Here is a 14,946-nt window from a genome sequence, read left to right on the forward strand (position 1 = left end):
GGAGTTTCTTTTCTGTGCAGCTTCGAGAAATCGTCCATTTTCCAGTTGTCTCTCAGCCTCGTTGGCGCAGTAGGCAGAGCGTCAGTCTCATAATCTGAAGGTCGTGAGTTCGAGCCTCACACGAGGCACGTGTTTTGGTACAGAGTTGGTCCATCCATTTTCTACCGCTTCTACCCATTTCGAGGACGCTGGAGCCTAAGAACCATCCGTTTGTAGTGGATTTTCAGCCTCCTTTGATGCAAGATCTAGAACAGGGATCAATCCAAATCATTCTGCCAGTGCCCATGGAAAGCCTTCCCATCTGTTTGATTTCAAGACTCACACGTGGCAGGCGATCCTCCCCTATGGATGCGTGCCGGCCCTCTGGAACCACTTCATCCAACTTTCACCACAATTCCTCTTTCTTTTCTCAGGTCAGAATTGCGGGGCACCACACGTTGGCTCCCAAATGACTCCTACCTGTTATTTCTTCTTGGACACTTTGTCCAGGTAGGGTTAGGAATGTCTTTGCATTGGAAGCGGATGAGCAAGGGCTGATAATTGGTTATCAGCAGCTCCCGAGCTGAGTCTCTGGAGGTTGCCTGGAGTTCCTTTGCCAACAGGGTCCATTGAAAGAGATAATTTGAAGTCATTCTTGCCTGACTGGTAAGTTGGAACAAGAAGTCTGTGCAAACCAAACTTGGGTTGGACATCGTATCTGCATTAAGTCAAGATGTTGTTGACAGGAGACTTTGGAGAGTGGCGCGAATTCGGCGGGGCAATTAACAGACTTGTAAGGGCTGGTGGCTCAGCAGTAGAACTGTCGCGTGCCACCCGTGAATCTCGAAATCAGAAGGTTGTGACTTGTAGCCTCTCGCAAGCGATGTGCTTTGATGCACAGTACGTGACAGAGTTTGTCCATCCATTTTAAGCATCTTGAGAGGAGACTTTGGAGAGTGGCGCGGATTCAGCGGGACAATTGGCGGACGTGCAAGGGTTGTTAGCTGAGCGGTAGAATTGTCGCCTGCCATGCGTACGTCTCGAAAACTGAAGGTGTTGAGCTCTATCCTCACGCGAGGCATGTTTTGATGCGCAGTTCGGCCACCCATTTTAGGATCTCCTGTCACACACTTCACCTCCAAGACGGCAACCCATCCTGGGCTTGAAGAACTGGCAACTCTGCTTCATTTGTTGACGGCTTCAAAGAATGGCCCGTTTTTGGGGGAGATGGGCCTTGAGCCTCGCTTGATACACAGTACGTGGCAAAGGCAGCCCATCCATTGTCTACCGCTTGTCCCTTTCGGGTAGCCAGAAAGGGACAAGGACACTTTGTCCAGGTGGGGTTAGGAATGTCTTTGAATTGGAAGCGGATGAGCAAGGGCTGATAATTGGTTATCAGCAGCTCCCGAGCTGAGTCTCTGGAGGTTGCCTGGAGTTCCTTTGCCAACAGGGTCCGTTGAGAGACATAATTTGAAGTCATTCTTGCCTGACTGGTAAGTTGGAACAAGAAGTCTGTGCAAACCAAACTTGGGTTGGACATCGTATCTGCATTAAGTCAAGATGTTGTTGACAGGAGACTTTGGAGAGTGGCGCGAATTCGGCGGGGCAATTGGCAGACTTGTAAGGGCTGGTGGCTCAGCAGTAGAACTGTCGCGTGCCACCCGTGAATCTCGAAATCAGAAGGTTGTGACTTGTAGCCTCTCGCAAGCGATGTGCTTTGATGCACAGTACGTGACAGAGTTTGTCCATCCATTTTAAGCATCTTGAGAGGAGACTTTGGAGAGTGGCGCGGATTCAGCGGGACAATTGGCGGACGTGCAAGGGTTGTTAGCTCAGCGGTAGAATTGTCGCCTGCCATGCGTACGTCTCGAAAACTGAAGGTGTTGAGCTCTATCCTCACGCGAGGCATGTTTTGATGCGCAGTTCGGCCACCCATTTTAGGATCTCCTGTCACACACTTCACCTCCAAGACGGCAACCCATCCTGGGCTTGAAGAACTGGCAACTCTGCTTCATTTGTTGACGGCTTCAAAGAATGGCCCGTTTTTGGGGGAGATGGGCCTTGAGCCTCGCTTGATACACAGTACGTGGCAAAGGCAGCCCATCCATTGTCTACCGCTTGTCCCTTTCGGGTAGCCAGAAAGGGACAAGGACACTTTGTCCAGGTGGGGTTAGGAATGTCTTTGAATTGGAAGCGGATGAGCAAGGGCTGATAATTGGTTATCAGCAGCTCCCGAGCTGAGTCTCTGGAGGTTGCCTGGAGTTCCTTTGCCAACAGGGTCCGTTGAGAGACATAATTTGAAGTCATTCTTGCCTGACTGGTAAGTTGGAACAAGAAGTCTGTGCAAACCAAACTTGGGTTGGACATCGTATCTGCATTAAGTCAAGATGTTGTAGACAGGAGACTTTGGAGAGTGGCGCGAATTCGGCGGGGCAATTGGCAGACTTGTAAGGGCTGGTGGCTCAGCAGTAGAACTGTCGCGTGCCACCCGTGAATCTCGAAATCAGAAGGTTGTGACTTGTAGCCTCACGCAAGCGATGTGCTTTGATGCACAGTACGTGACAGAGTTTGTCCATCCATTTTAAGCATCTTGAGAGGAGACTTTGGAGAGTGGCGCGGATTCAGCGGGACAATTGGCGGACGTGCAAGGGTTGTTAGCTGAGCGGTAGAATTGTCGCCTGCCATGCGTATGTCTCGAAAACTGAAGGTGTTGAGCTCTATCCTCACGCGAGGCATGTTTTGATGCGCAGTTCGGCCACCCATTTTAGGATCTCCTGTCACACACTTCACCTCCAAGACGGCAACCCATCCTGGGCTTGAAGAACTGGCAACTCTGCTTCATTTGTTGACGGCTTCAAAGAATGGCCCGTTTTTGGGGGAGATGGGCCTTGAGCCTCGCTTGATACACAGTACGTGGCAACGGCAGCCCATCCATTGTCTACCGCTTGTCCCTTTCGGGTAGCCGGAGCTGTGTCAAAACACAGTTTCCCTGACCGGGAATCGAACCCGGGCCGCGGCGGTGAGAGCGCCGAATCCTGACCACTAGACCATCAGGGAGCTGCGACAGAGTTGTCTTGATGAGTGACGCGTGGCTGTATCGGGCCACATTTACCGTTGCGCCTCGAGAGGAGCGCTTGGGCAATGGCGCGAATTCGGTGGGAAAACTGGCACACCCGTGAGCATTGGTGGTTCAGTGGTAGAATTCTCGCCTGCCACGCGGGAGGCCCGGGTTCGATTCCCGGCCAATGCACAGTGCCTTTATGCGTGGGGCCCTGGGGGCCATTAAGTTTGTTCTCGGTCGCGGCCAGACGGCATCAAGATTTCCGCAAGATCACATGGCGGGCTCTTGCTTGTGGGTGCAGCTAGCAGCGTCCCAGAGTTTAGAGGTGGCTTAATGAGATCAGATGTCTGTGTAGGTTCTCGGTCACGGTAGTCTTGAGGTCTTGCAAAGAAGGTGACTGGATTCCTTTCATGGTGCGTGAAGACTTTTCTATCCTCATCCAAGAGGCTTCTTCAGGACTGCAGCGATTGATGGAGACTGTCATGTATTTAATCCCTGCTGGGGTTGTCCTCTTGAGGGTTGTTCACCCACTGTTATTCATATTAGTCATCACTTAAGCCCAGGTGTGAAACGCAGGTCTTTACCGTCACAGAGAGGTATGTGACAGTATGGGTCCGTCCGTTTTTAGGATCTCCTGTGGCACTCTTCACCTCCAAAACCCGTTCAGGGCTTAAATACCTGGGGACTCGCCTTTGTTTGTCCAAGCGGAGTTTCTTTTCTGTGCAGCTTCGAGAAATCGTCCATTTTCCGGTTGTCTCTCAGCCTCGTTGGCGCAGTAGGCAGCGCGTCAGTCTCATAATCTGAAGGTCGTGAGTTCGAGCCTCACACGAGGCACGTGTTTTGGTACAGAGTTGGTCCATCCATTTTCTACCGCTTCTACCCATTTCGAGGACGCTGGAGCCTAAGAACCATCCGTTTGTAGTGGATTTTCAGCCTCCTTTGATGCAAGATCTAGAACAGGGATCAATCCAAATCATTCTGCCATTGCCCATGGAAAGCCTTCCCATCTGTTTGATTTCAAGACTCACACGTGGCAGGCGATACTCCCCTATGGATGCGTGCCGGCCCTCTGGAACCACTTCATCCAACTTTCACCACAATTCCTCTTTCTTTTCTCAGGTCAGAATTGCGGGGCACCACACGTTGGCTCCCAAATGACTCCTACCTGTTATTTCTTCTTGGACACTTTGTCCAGGTAGGGTTAGGAATGTCTTTGCATTGGAAGCGGATGAGCAAGGGCTGATAATTGGTTATCAGCAGCTCCCGAGCTGAGTCTCTGGAGGTTGCCTGGAGTTCCTTTGCCAACAGGGTCCGTTGAGAGACATAATTTGAAGTCATTCTTGCCTGACTGGTAAGTTGGAACAAGAAGTCTGTGCAAACCAAACTTGGGTTGGACATCGTATCTGCATTAAGTCAAGATGTTGTTGACAGGAGACTTTGGAGAGTGGCGCGAATTCGGCGGGGCAATTAACAGACTTGTAAGGGCTGGTGGCTCAGCAGTAGAACTGTCGCGTGCCACCCGTGAATCTCGAAATCAGAAGGTTGTGACTTGTAGCCTCACGCAAGCGATGTGCTTTGATGCACAGTACGTGACAGAGTTTGTCCATCCATTTTAAGCATCTTGAGAGGAGACTTTGGAGAGTGGCGCGGATTCAGCGGGACAATTGGCGGACGTGCAAGGGTTGTTAGCTCAGCGGTAGAATTGTCGCCTGCCATGCGTACGTCTCGAAAACTGAAGGTGTTGAGCTCTATCCTCACGCGAGGCATGTTTTGATGCGCAGTTCGGCCACCCATTTTAGGATCTCCTGTCACACACTTCACCTCCAAGACGGCAACCCATCCTGGGCTTGAAGAACTGGCAACTCTGCTTCATTTGTTGACGGCTTCAAAGAATGGCCCGTTTTTGGGGGAGATGGGCCTTGAGCCTCGCTTGATACACAGTACGTGGCAAAGGCAGCCCATCCATTGTCTACCGCTTGTCCCTTTCGGGTAGCCAAAAAGGGACAAGGACACTTTGTCCAGGTAGGGTTAGGAATGTCTTTGAATTGGAGGCGGATGAGCAGGGGCTGATAATTGGTTATCAGCAGCTCCCGAGCTGAGTCTCTGGAGGTTGCCTGGAGTTCCTTTGCCAACAGGGTCCATTGAGAGACATAATTTGAAGTCATTCTTGCCTGACTGGTAAGTTGGAACAAGAAGTCTGTGCAAACCAAACTTGGGTTGGACATCGTATCTGCATTAAGTCAAGATGTTGTTGACAGGAGACTTTGGAGAGTGGCGCGAATTCGGCGGGGCATTTGGCAGACTTGTAAGGGCTGGTGGCTCAGCAGTAGAACTGTCGCGTGCCACCCGTGAATCTCGAAATCAGAAGGTAGTGACTTGTAGCCTCACGCAAGCGATGTGCTTTGATGCACAGTATGTGACAGAGTTTGTCCATCCATTTTAAGCATCTTGAGAGGAGACTTTGGAGAGTGGCGCGGATTCAGCGGGACAATTGGCGGACGTGCAAGGGTTGTTAGCTCAGCGGTAGAATTGTCGCCTGCCATGCGTACGGCTCGAAAACTGAAGGTGTTGAGCTCTATCCTCACACGAGGCATGTTTTGATGCGCAGTTCGGCCACCCATTTTAGGATCTCCTGTCACACACTTCACCTCCAAGACGGCAACCCATCCTGGGCTTGAAGAACTGGCAACTCTGCTTCATTTGTTGACGGCTTCAAAGAATGGCCCGTTTTTGGGGGAGATGGGCCTTGAGCCTCGCTTGATACACAGTACGTGGCAAAGGCAGCCCATCCATTGTCTACCGCTTGTCCCTTTCGGGTAGCCGGACCTGTGTCAAAACACAGTTTCCCTGACCGGGAATCGAACCCGGGCCGCGGCGGTGAGAGCGCCGAATCCTGACCACTAGACCATCAGGGAGCTGCGACAGAGTTGTCTTGATGAGTGACGCGTGGCTGTATCGGGCCACATTTACCGTTGCGCCTCGAGAGGAGCGCTTGGGTGATGGCGCGAATTTGGTGGGAAAACTGGCACACCCTAGTATTGGTGGTTCAGTGGTAGAATTCGCGCCTGCCACGCGGGAGGCCCGGGTTCGATTCCCGGCCAATGCACAGTGCCTTTATGCGTGGGGCCCTGGGGGGCATTAAGTTTGTTCTCGGTCGCGGCCAGACGGCATCAAGATTTCCGCAAGATCACATGGCGGGCTCTTGCTTGTGGGTGCAGCTAGCAGCGTCCCAGAGTTTAGAGGTGGCTTAACGAGATCAGATGTCTGTGTAGGTTCTCGGTCACGGTAGTCTTGAGGTCTTGCAAAGAAGGTGACTGGATTCCTTTCGTGGTGCGTGAAGGCTTTTCTATCCTCATCCAAGAGGCTTCTTCAGGCCTGCAGCGATTGATGGAGACTGTCATGTATTTAATCCCTGCTGGGGTTGTCCTCTTGAGGGTTGTTCACCCACTGTTATTCATATTAGTCATCACTTAAGCCCAGGTGTGAAACGCAGGTCTTTACCGTCACAGAGAGGTATGTGATAGTATGGGTCCGTCCGTTTTTAGGATCTCCTGTGGCACTCTTCACCTCCAAAACCCGTTCAGGGCTTAAATACCTGGGGACTCGCCTTTGTTTGGCCAAGCGGAGTTTCTTTTCTGTGCAGCTTCGAGAAATCGTCCATTTTCCGGTTGTCTCTCAGCCTCGTTGGCGCAGTAGGCAGCGCGTCAGTCTCATAATCTGAAGGTCGTGAGTTCGAGCCTCACACGAGGCACGTGTTTTGGTACAGAGTTGGTCCATCCATTTTCTACCGCTTCTACCCATTTCGAGGATGCTGGAGCCTAAGAACCATCTGTTTGTAGTGGATTTTCAGCCTCCTTTGATGCAAGATCTAGAACAGGGATCAATCCAAATCATTCTGCCATTGCCCATGGAAAGCCTTCCCATCTGTTTGATTTCAAGACTCACACGTGGCAGGCGATCCTCCCCTATGGATGCGTGCCGGCCCTCTGGAACCACTTCATCCAACTTTCACCACAATTCCTCTTTCTTTTCTCAGGTCAGAATTGCGGGGCACCACACGTTGGCTCCCAAATGACTCCTACCTGTTATTTCTTCTTGGACACTTTGTCCAGGTAGGGTTAGGAATGTCTTTGCATTGGAAGCGGATGAGCAAGGGCTGATAATTGGTTATCAGCAGCTCCCGAGCTGAGTCTCTGGAGGTTGCCTGGAGTTCCTTTGCCAACAGGGTCCATTGAAAGAGATAATTTGAAGTCATTCTTGCCTGACTGGTAAGTTGGAACAAGAAGTCTGTGCAAACCAAACTTGGGTTGGACATCGTATCTGCACTAAGTCAAGATGTTGTTGACAGGAGACTTTGGAGAGTGGCGCGAATTCGGCGGGGCAATTAACAGACTTGTAAGGGCTGGTGGCTCAGCAGTAGAACTGTCGCGTGCCACCCGTGAATCTCGAAATCAGAAGGTTGTGACTTGTAGCCTCACGCAAGCGATGTGCTTTGATGCACAGTACGTGACAGAGTTTGTCCATCCATTTTAAGCATCTTGAGAGGAGACTTTGGAGAGTGGCGCGGATTCAGCGGTACAATTGGCGGACGTGCAAGGGTTGTTAGCTCAGCGGTAGAATTGTCGCCTGCCATGCGTACGTCTCGAAAACTGAAGGTGTTGAGCTCTATCCTCACGCGAGGCATGTTTTGATGCGCAGTTCGGCCACCCATTTTAGGATCTCCTGTCACACACTTCACCTCCAAGACGGCAACCCATCCTGGGCTTGAAGAACTGGCAACTCTGCTTCATTTGTTGACGGCTTCAAAGAATGGCCCGTTTTTGGGGGAGATGGGCCTTGAGCCTCGCTTGATACACAGTACGTGGCAAAGGCAGCCCATCCATTGTCTACCGTTTGTCCTTTTCGGGTAGCCGGAGCTGTGTCAAAACACAGTTTCTCTGACCGGGAATCGAACCCGGGCCGCGACGGTGAGAGCGCCGAATCCTGACCACTAGACCATCAGGGAGCTGCGACAGAGTTGTCTTGATGAGTGACACGTGGCTGTATCGGGCCACATTTACCGTTGCGCCTCGAGAGGAGCGCTTGGGCAATAACGCGAATTCGGTGGGAAAACTGGTACACCCGTGAACATTGGTGGTTCAGTGGTAGAATTCTCGCCTGCCACGCGGGAGGCCCGGGTTCGATTCCCGGCCAATGCACAGTGCCTTTATGCGTGGGGCCCTGGGGGGCATTAAGTTTGTTCTCGGTCGCGGCCAGACGGCATCAAGATTTCCGCAAGATCACATGGCGGGCTCTTGCTTGTGGGTGCAGCTAGCAGCGTCCCAGAGTTTAGAGGTGGCTTAACGAGATCAGGTGGCTTAACGAGATCAGATGTCTGTGTAGGTTCTCGGTCACGGTAGTCTTGAGGTCTTGCAAAGAAGGTGACTGGATTCCTTTCATGGTGCGTGAAGACTTTTCTATCCTCATCCAAGAGGCTTCTTCAGGCCTGCAGCGATTGATGGAGACTGTCATGTATTTAATCCCTGCTGGGGTTGTCCTCTTGAGGGTTGTTCACCCACTGTTATTCATATTAGTCATCACTTAAGCCCAGGTGTGAAACGCAGGTCTTTACCGTCACAGAGAGGTATGTGACAGTATGGGTCCGTCCGTTTTTAGGATCTCCTGTGGCACTCTTCACCTCCAAAACCCGTTCAGGGCTTAAATACCTGGGGACTCGCCTTTGTTTGTCCAAGCGGAGTTTCTTTTCTGTGCAGCTTCGAGAAATCGTCCATTTTCCGGTTGTCTCTCAGCCTCGTTGGCGCAGTAGGCAGCGCGTCAGTCTCATAATCTGAAGGTCGTGAGTTCGAGCCTCACACGAGGCACGTGTTTTGGTACAGAGTTGGTCCATCCATTTTCTACCGCTTCTACCCATTTCGAGGACGCTGGAGCCTAAGAACCATCCGTTTGTAGTGGATTTTCAGCCTCCTTTGATGCAAGATCTAGAACAGGGATCAATCCAAATCATTCTGCCATTGCCCATGGAAAGCCTTCCCATCTGTTTGATTTCAGGACTCACACGTGGCAGGCGATCCTCCCCTATGGATGCGTGCCGGCCCTCTGGAACCACTTCATCCAACTTTCACCACAATTCCTCTTTCTTTTCTCAGGTCAGAATTGCGGGGCACCACACGTTGGCTCCCAAATGACTCCTACCTGTTATTTCTTCTTGGACACTTTGTCCAGGTAGGGTTAGGAATGTCTTTGCATTGGAAGCGGATGAGCAAGGGCTGATAATTGGTTATCAGCAGCTCCCGAGCTGAGTCTCTGGAGGTTGCCTGGAGTTCCTTTGCCAACAGGGTCCATTGAAAGAGATAATTTGAAGTCATTCTTGCCTGACTGGTAAGTTGGAACAAGAAGTCTGTGCAAACCAAACTTGGGTTGGACATCGTATCTGCATTAAGTCAAGATGTTGTTGACAGGAGACTTTGGAGAGTGGCGCGAATTCGGCGGGGCAATTAACAGACTTGTAAGGGCTGGTGGCTCAGCAGTAGAACTGTCGCGTGCCACCCGTGAATCTCGAAATCAGAAGGTTGTGACTTGTAGCCTCACGCAAGCGATGTGCTTTGATGCACAGTACGTGACAGAGTTTGTCCATCCATTTTAAGCATCTTGAGAGGAGACTTTGGAGAGTGGCGCGGATTCAGCGGGACAACTGGCGGACGTGCAAGGGTTGTTAGCTCAGCGGTAGAATTGTCGCCTGCCATGCGTACGTCTCGAAAACTGAAGGTGTTGAGCTCTATCCTCACGCGAGGCATGTTTTGATGCGCAGTTCGGCCACCCATTTTAGGATCTCCTGTCACACACTTCACCTCCAAGACGGCAACCCATCCTGGGCTTGAAGAACTGGCAACTCTGCTTCATTTGTTGACGGCTTCAAAGAATGGCCCGTTTTTGGGGGAGATGGGCCTTGAGCCTCGCTTGATACACAGTACGTGGCAAAGGCAGCCCATCCATTGTCTACCGCTTGTCCCTTTCGGGTAGCCAGAAAGGGACAAGGACACTTTGTCCAGGTAGGGTTAGGAATGTCTTTGCATTGGAAGCGGATGAGCAAGGGCTGATAATTGGTTATCAGCAGCTCCCGAGCTGAGTCTCTGGAGGTTGCCTGGAGTTCCTTTGCCAACAGGGTCCATTGAAAGAGATAATTTGAAGTCATTCTTGCCTGACTGGTAAGTTGGAACAAGAAGTCTGTGCAAACCAAACTTGGGTTGGACATCGTATCTGCACTAAGTCAAGATGTTGTTGACAGGAGACTTTGGAGAGTGGCGCGAATTCGGCGGGGCAATTAACAGACTTGTAAGGGCTGGTGGCTCAGCAGTAGAACTGTCGCGTGCCACCCGTGAATCTCGAAATCAGAAGGTTGTGACTTGTAGCCTCACGCAAGCGATGTGCTTTGATGCACAGTACGTGACAGAGTTTGTCCATCCATTTTAAGCATCTTGAGAGGAGACTTTGGAGAGTGGCGCGGATTCAGCGGTACAATTGGCGGACGTGCAAGGGTTGTTAGCTCAGCGGTAGAATTGTCGCCTGCCATGCGTACGTCTCGAAAACTGAAGGTGTTGAGCTCTATCCTCACGCGAGGCATGTTTTGATGCGCAGTTCGGCCACCCATTTTAGGATCTCCTGTCACACACTTCACCTCCAAGACGGCAACCCATCCTGGGCTTGAAGAACTGGCAACTCTGCTTCATTTGTTGACGGCTTCAAAGAATGGCCCGTTTTTGGGGGAGATGGGCCTTGAGCCTCGCTTGATACACAGTACGTGGCAAAGGCAGCCCATCCATTGTCTACCGTTTGTCCTTTTCGGGTAGCCGGAGCTGTGTCAAAACACAGTTTCTCTGACCGGGAATCGAACCCGGGCCGCGGCGGTGAGAGCGCCGAATCCTGACCACTAGACCATCAGGGAGCTGCGACAGAGTTGTCTTGATGAGTGACACGTGGCTGTATCGGGCCACATTTACCGTTGTGCCTCGAGAGGAGCGCTTGGGCAATGGCGCGAATTCGGTGGGAAAACTGGTACACCCGTGAGCATTGGTGGTTCAGAAGTAGAATTCTCGCCTGCCACGCGGGAGGCCCGGGTTCGATTCCCGGCCAATGCACAGTGCCTTTATGCGTGGGGCCCTGGGGGGCATTAAGTTTGTTCTCGGTCGCGGCCAGACGGCATCAAGATTTCCGCAAGATCACATGGCGGGCTCTTGCTTGTGGGTGCAGCTAGCAGCGTCCCAGAGTTTAGAGGTGGCTTAACGAGATCAGGTGGCTTAACGAGATCAGATGTCTGTGTAGGTTCTCGGTCACGGTAGTCTTGAGGTCTTGCAAAGAAGGTGACTGGATTCCTTTCGTGGTGCGTGAAGGCGTTTCTATCCTCATCCAAGAGGCTTCTTCAGGCCTGCAGCGATTGATGGAGACTGTCATGTATTTAATCCCTGCTGGGGTTGTCCTCTTGAGGGTTGTTCACCCACTGTTATTCATATTAGTCATCACTTAAGCCCAGGTGTGAAACGCAGGTCTTTACCGTCACAGAGAGGTATGTGACAGTATGGGTCCGTCCGTTTTTAGGATCTCCTGTGGCACTCTTCACCTCCAAAACCCGTTCAGGGCTTAAATACCTGGGGACTCGCCTTTGTTTGTCCAAGCGGAGTTTCTTTTCTGTGCAGCTTCGAGAAATCGTCCATTTTCCGGTTGTCTCTCAGCCTCGTTGGCGCAGTAGGCAGCGCGTCAGTCTCATAATCTGAAGGTCGTGAGTTCGAGCCTCACACGAGGCACGTGTTTTGGTACAGAGTTGGTCCATCCATTTTCTACCGCTTCTACCCATTTCGAGGACGCTGGAGCCTAAGAACCATCCGTTTGTAGTGGATTTTCAGCCTCCTTTGATGCAAGATCTAGAACAGGGATCAATCCAAATCATTCTGCCATTGCCCATGGAAAGCCTTCCCATCTGTTTGATTTCAAGACTCACACGTGGCAGGCGATCCTCCCCTATGGATGCGTGCCGGCCCTCTGGAACCACTTCATCCAACTTTCACCACAATTCCTCTTTCTTTTCTCAGGTCAGAATTGCGGGGCACCACACGTTGGCTCCCAAATGACTCCTACCTGTTATTTCTTCTTGGACACTTTGTCCAGGTAGGGTTAGGAATGTCTTTGCATTGGAAGCGGATGAGCAAGGGCTGATAATTGGTTATCAGCAGCTCCCGAGCTGAGTCTCTGGAGGTTGCCTGGAGTTCCTTTGCCAACAGGGTCCATTGAAAGAGATAATTTGAAGTCATTCTTGCCTGACTGGTAAGTTGGAACAAGAAGTCTGTGCAAACCAAACTTGGGTTGGACATCGTATCTGCATTAAGTCAAGATGTTGTTGACAGGAGACTTTGGAGAGTGGCGCGAATTCGGCGGGGCAATTAACAGACTTGTAAGGGCTGGTGGCTCAGCAGTAGAACTGTCGCGTGCCACCCGTGAATCTCGAAAACTGAAGGTGTTGAGCTCTATCCTCACGCGAGGCATGTTTTGATGCGCAGTTCGGCCACCCATTTTAGGATCTCCTGTCACACACTTCACCTCCAAGACGGCAACCCATCCTGGGCTTGAAGAACTGGCAACTCTGCTTCATTTGTTGACGGCTTCAAAGAATGGCCCGTTTTTGGGGGAGATGGGCCTTGAGCCTCGCTTGATACACAGTACGTGGCAAAGGCAGCCCATCCATTGTCTACCGCTTGTCCCTTTCAGGTAGCCGGAGCTGTGTCAAAACACAGTTTCCCTGACCGGGAATCGAACCCGGGCTGCAGCGGTGAGAGCTCCAAATCCTGACACATGTCTGTGTAGGTTCTCGGTCAAGGTAGTTCTGCGGTCTTGCAAAGAAGATGACTTGGATTCCTTTCATGGTGCGTGAAGACTTTTCTATCCTCATCCAAGAGGCTTCTTCAGGCCAGCAGCGATTGATGGAGTCTGTCAGGTATTTAATTCCTGCTGGGGTTGTCCTCTTGAGGGTTGTTCACCCACTGTTATTCATATTAGTCATCACTTAGGCCTACCCCGACCCCTCAAAGTCCCTCACCCATGATGTCTCTCAGGTGATCTGGTCGTCTATGGTGCATCCTTGGGCAACGGCACCTGGGGAAGAGGCCATATCCGAAGTGGCCACAGGCCCAGGTCTCACAGGGCTTACAGCAGTGGGAGTCCCAATGGTGGTGGAAGAGTTTGTAGGGTTGGAGTCCAGGTCTTTCCGTGGCCCACCCTGTTGTCCCAGTAAAGTGGCCCGGCACCAATAGGGGGCCAGTTCGTCCCCCTGGGTGGAGGGCGACCCTCTGTCCCCTTGGGGGTAGTTGTACCCTGTACACCATTTGCCCCAAGCGTTCCAGAACCCACAGGGTCCAACCCAGTCACTGTCCAGCTTGGGGTATTCGCCCTTTTTCCTCTGGGGGTCGTACACCCAGACCAGTCCTCCGACGTCAAAATGTCGGCTTCTGGAATGGACGTCTTAATTCCACATCTGCCGCACCCCCGCACTTATCAGTTTCCTCCTAGCAAAGTCATGAGCAGACTCCATGCGACCCTGGAGCTTCCTCGCATAGACAAGACCTTGGCACAGAAATGTGCTCAAGGTAAGAAAGTCAAAGTAGTAACCTAACTGAATCTTGTGCTATAATAAAATAATATTAGTAGATATCACTACAAACTTGTCTGGTGGTAAAAGGCACAAGGGCCTGAGAGGCACATTTGGCAGCAAGGGTTAGAGGTCAGCCACCTGGAGCCTGGGGTTGGGGCTAACAACACTGTCTGGTAAAAGAGTCTAACATCCAGGTGTTACATGATGTTGCAGCTGATAAAGAACCGTAAACTACTCCCATTTGTTTAGAGGTGATTGCCAGTTTGTTGGTTTTTTTTAGAGACACAGAGAGTGAAGTTTTCTGTCTTTTCTTTGAGAAAAGAAAAACAGATAAGTCATAAACTCCTTGCCATACTGATATTATGTAAGTAATGCACACAGATATATGTTAAAAAGGTGAGCTTAACAGTTAAGGTATGGTCCCTGATACAGTCCGTACACACTTTGTCATAGATGTAAGAGGACTGAAAAAAGGTGTAATAATAATAATTTAAACCATAAATGTTAATTGAGTCATTTTATTTTTTCTAAATCCAGAAATTACTTTCTGTCCACCATTTGTGTGACTAACAGTCTCACTAGCAGGTGACTGATGTTGTATTTTGGTGATATATAGATAAAAGTGAAATGAAACTTGTGCTGTACAGCTTACGAAGGGGTCCTGTGATGGGCAGTGTGCAATCACACAAAAGAACAACTTAAATTTCACCATAACCATGTGCTCTATACAACATGCTACCTTCACACACACTTTCTCTAAACTGAGTGCTTGCCAACTACATTCATACACATTCACACTCTTGACATGTAGACCGGAGGAGCCACTAACCTTTCGATCAGTAGGTGACCTGTGCTACCGCCTGAGCTACAGCCATCTGGTTGTAAACGTGAGTAAACCCTCACTACGTTTTGGATAAAGTGTATGCTCACAAACCGGTCAAACCTGCATTTGAAACGTTGGCTACCTTAGCAGTATAGTATAGAGATCGACAGACCACGTGACTTGTGCGCATTGCATTGTAGGTACGAGTTGCAGCAAAATCAAAACACTGCATCAAGCGCTAGCATTTCCAGCACCGGTAACCATTCATTCTGCGGTTTTAATCCCTACTTGCATTTTATTTGCCCCAAAAACAGTTATGTACAAAATGAGGGAGAACACGACAGGTCCGTACAAAGACAGACTTGACAAAAAGGCAAAAAAAAGGTACGAGGAAAAAATCAAAGGAGTGAAAGGGTTAGACCCATACAAGCATACAGAGTGGACTAA

The 14,946-nt window shown here is 50.7% G+C and overlaps 10 non-coding genes across 10 annotated transcripts; 7 read left to right on the forward strand and 3 right to left on the reverse strand.

Moving 5' to 3' along the window:
* Positions 1-55: 55 nt before the first annotated feature.
* On the forward strand, positions 56-128 carry trnam-cau (transfer RNA methionine (anticodon CAU)). The gene has a single exon. It is a non-coding gene; the product is annotated as a tRNA-Met (tRNA).
* Positions 129-2,964: 2,836 nt separating this feature from the next.
* Positions 2,965-3,036, reverse strand: trnae-cuc (transfer RNA glutamic acid (anticodon CUC)). The gene has a single exon. It is a non-coding gene; the product is annotated as a tRNA-Glu (tRNA).
* A 122-nt stretch (positions 3,037-3,158) lies between these two features.
* trnag-gcc (transfer RNA glycine (anticodon GCC)) lies at positions 3,159-3,229 on the forward strand. The gene has a single exon. It is a non-coding gene; the product is annotated as a tRNA-Gly (tRNA).
* A 572-nt stretch (positions 3,230-3,801) lies between these two features.
* Positions 3,802-3,874, forward strand: trnam-cau (transfer RNA methionine (anticodon CAU)). The gene has a single exon. It is a non-coding gene; the product is annotated as a tRNA-Met (tRNA).
* Positions 3,875-5,883: 2,009 nt separating this feature from the next.
* trnae-cuc (transfer RNA glutamic acid (anticodon CUC)) lies at positions 5,884-5,955 on the reverse strand. Its single transcript has one exon. It is a non-coding gene; the product is annotated as a tRNA-Glu (tRNA).
* A 763-nt stretch (positions 5,956-6,718) lies between these two features.
* Positions 6,719-6,791, forward strand: trnam-cau (transfer RNA methionine (anticodon CAU)). The gene has a single exon. It is a non-coding gene; the product is annotated as a tRNA-Met (tRNA).
* A 1,376-nt stretch (positions 6,792-8,167) lies between these two features.
* trnag-gcc (transfer RNA glycine (anticodon GCC)) lies at positions 8,168-8,238 on the forward strand. The gene has a single exon. It is a non-coding gene; the product is annotated as a tRNA-Gly (tRNA).
* A 590-nt stretch (positions 8,239-8,828) lies between these two features.
* trnam-cau (transfer RNA methionine (anticodon CAU)) lies at positions 8,829-8,901 on the forward strand. The gene has a single exon. It is a non-coding gene; the product is annotated as a tRNA-Met (tRNA).
* Positions 8,902-10,910: 2,009 nt separating this feature from the next.
* Positions 10,911-10,982, reverse strand: trnae-cuc (transfer RNA glutamic acid (anticodon CUC)). Its single transcript has one exon. It is a non-coding gene; the product is annotated as a tRNA-Glu (tRNA).
* A 783-nt stretch (positions 10,983-11,765) lies between these two features.
* trnam-cau (transfer RNA methionine (anticodon CAU)) lies at positions 11,766-11,838 on the forward strand. Its single transcript has one exon. It is a non-coding gene; the product is annotated as a tRNA-Met (tRNA).
* The last annotated feature ends 3,108 nt before the right edge of the window (positions 11,839-14,946 follow it).

This window comes from Pelmatolapia mariae, linkage group LG23, assembly GCF_036321145.2.
Source record: "Pelmatolapia mariae isolate MD_Pm_ZW linkage group LG23, Pm_UMD_F_2, whole genome shotgun sequence".
Taxonomy (NCBI): domain Eukaryota; kingdom Metazoa; phylum Chordata; class Actinopteri; order Cichliformes; family Cichlidae; genus Pelmatolapia; species Pelmatolapia mariae.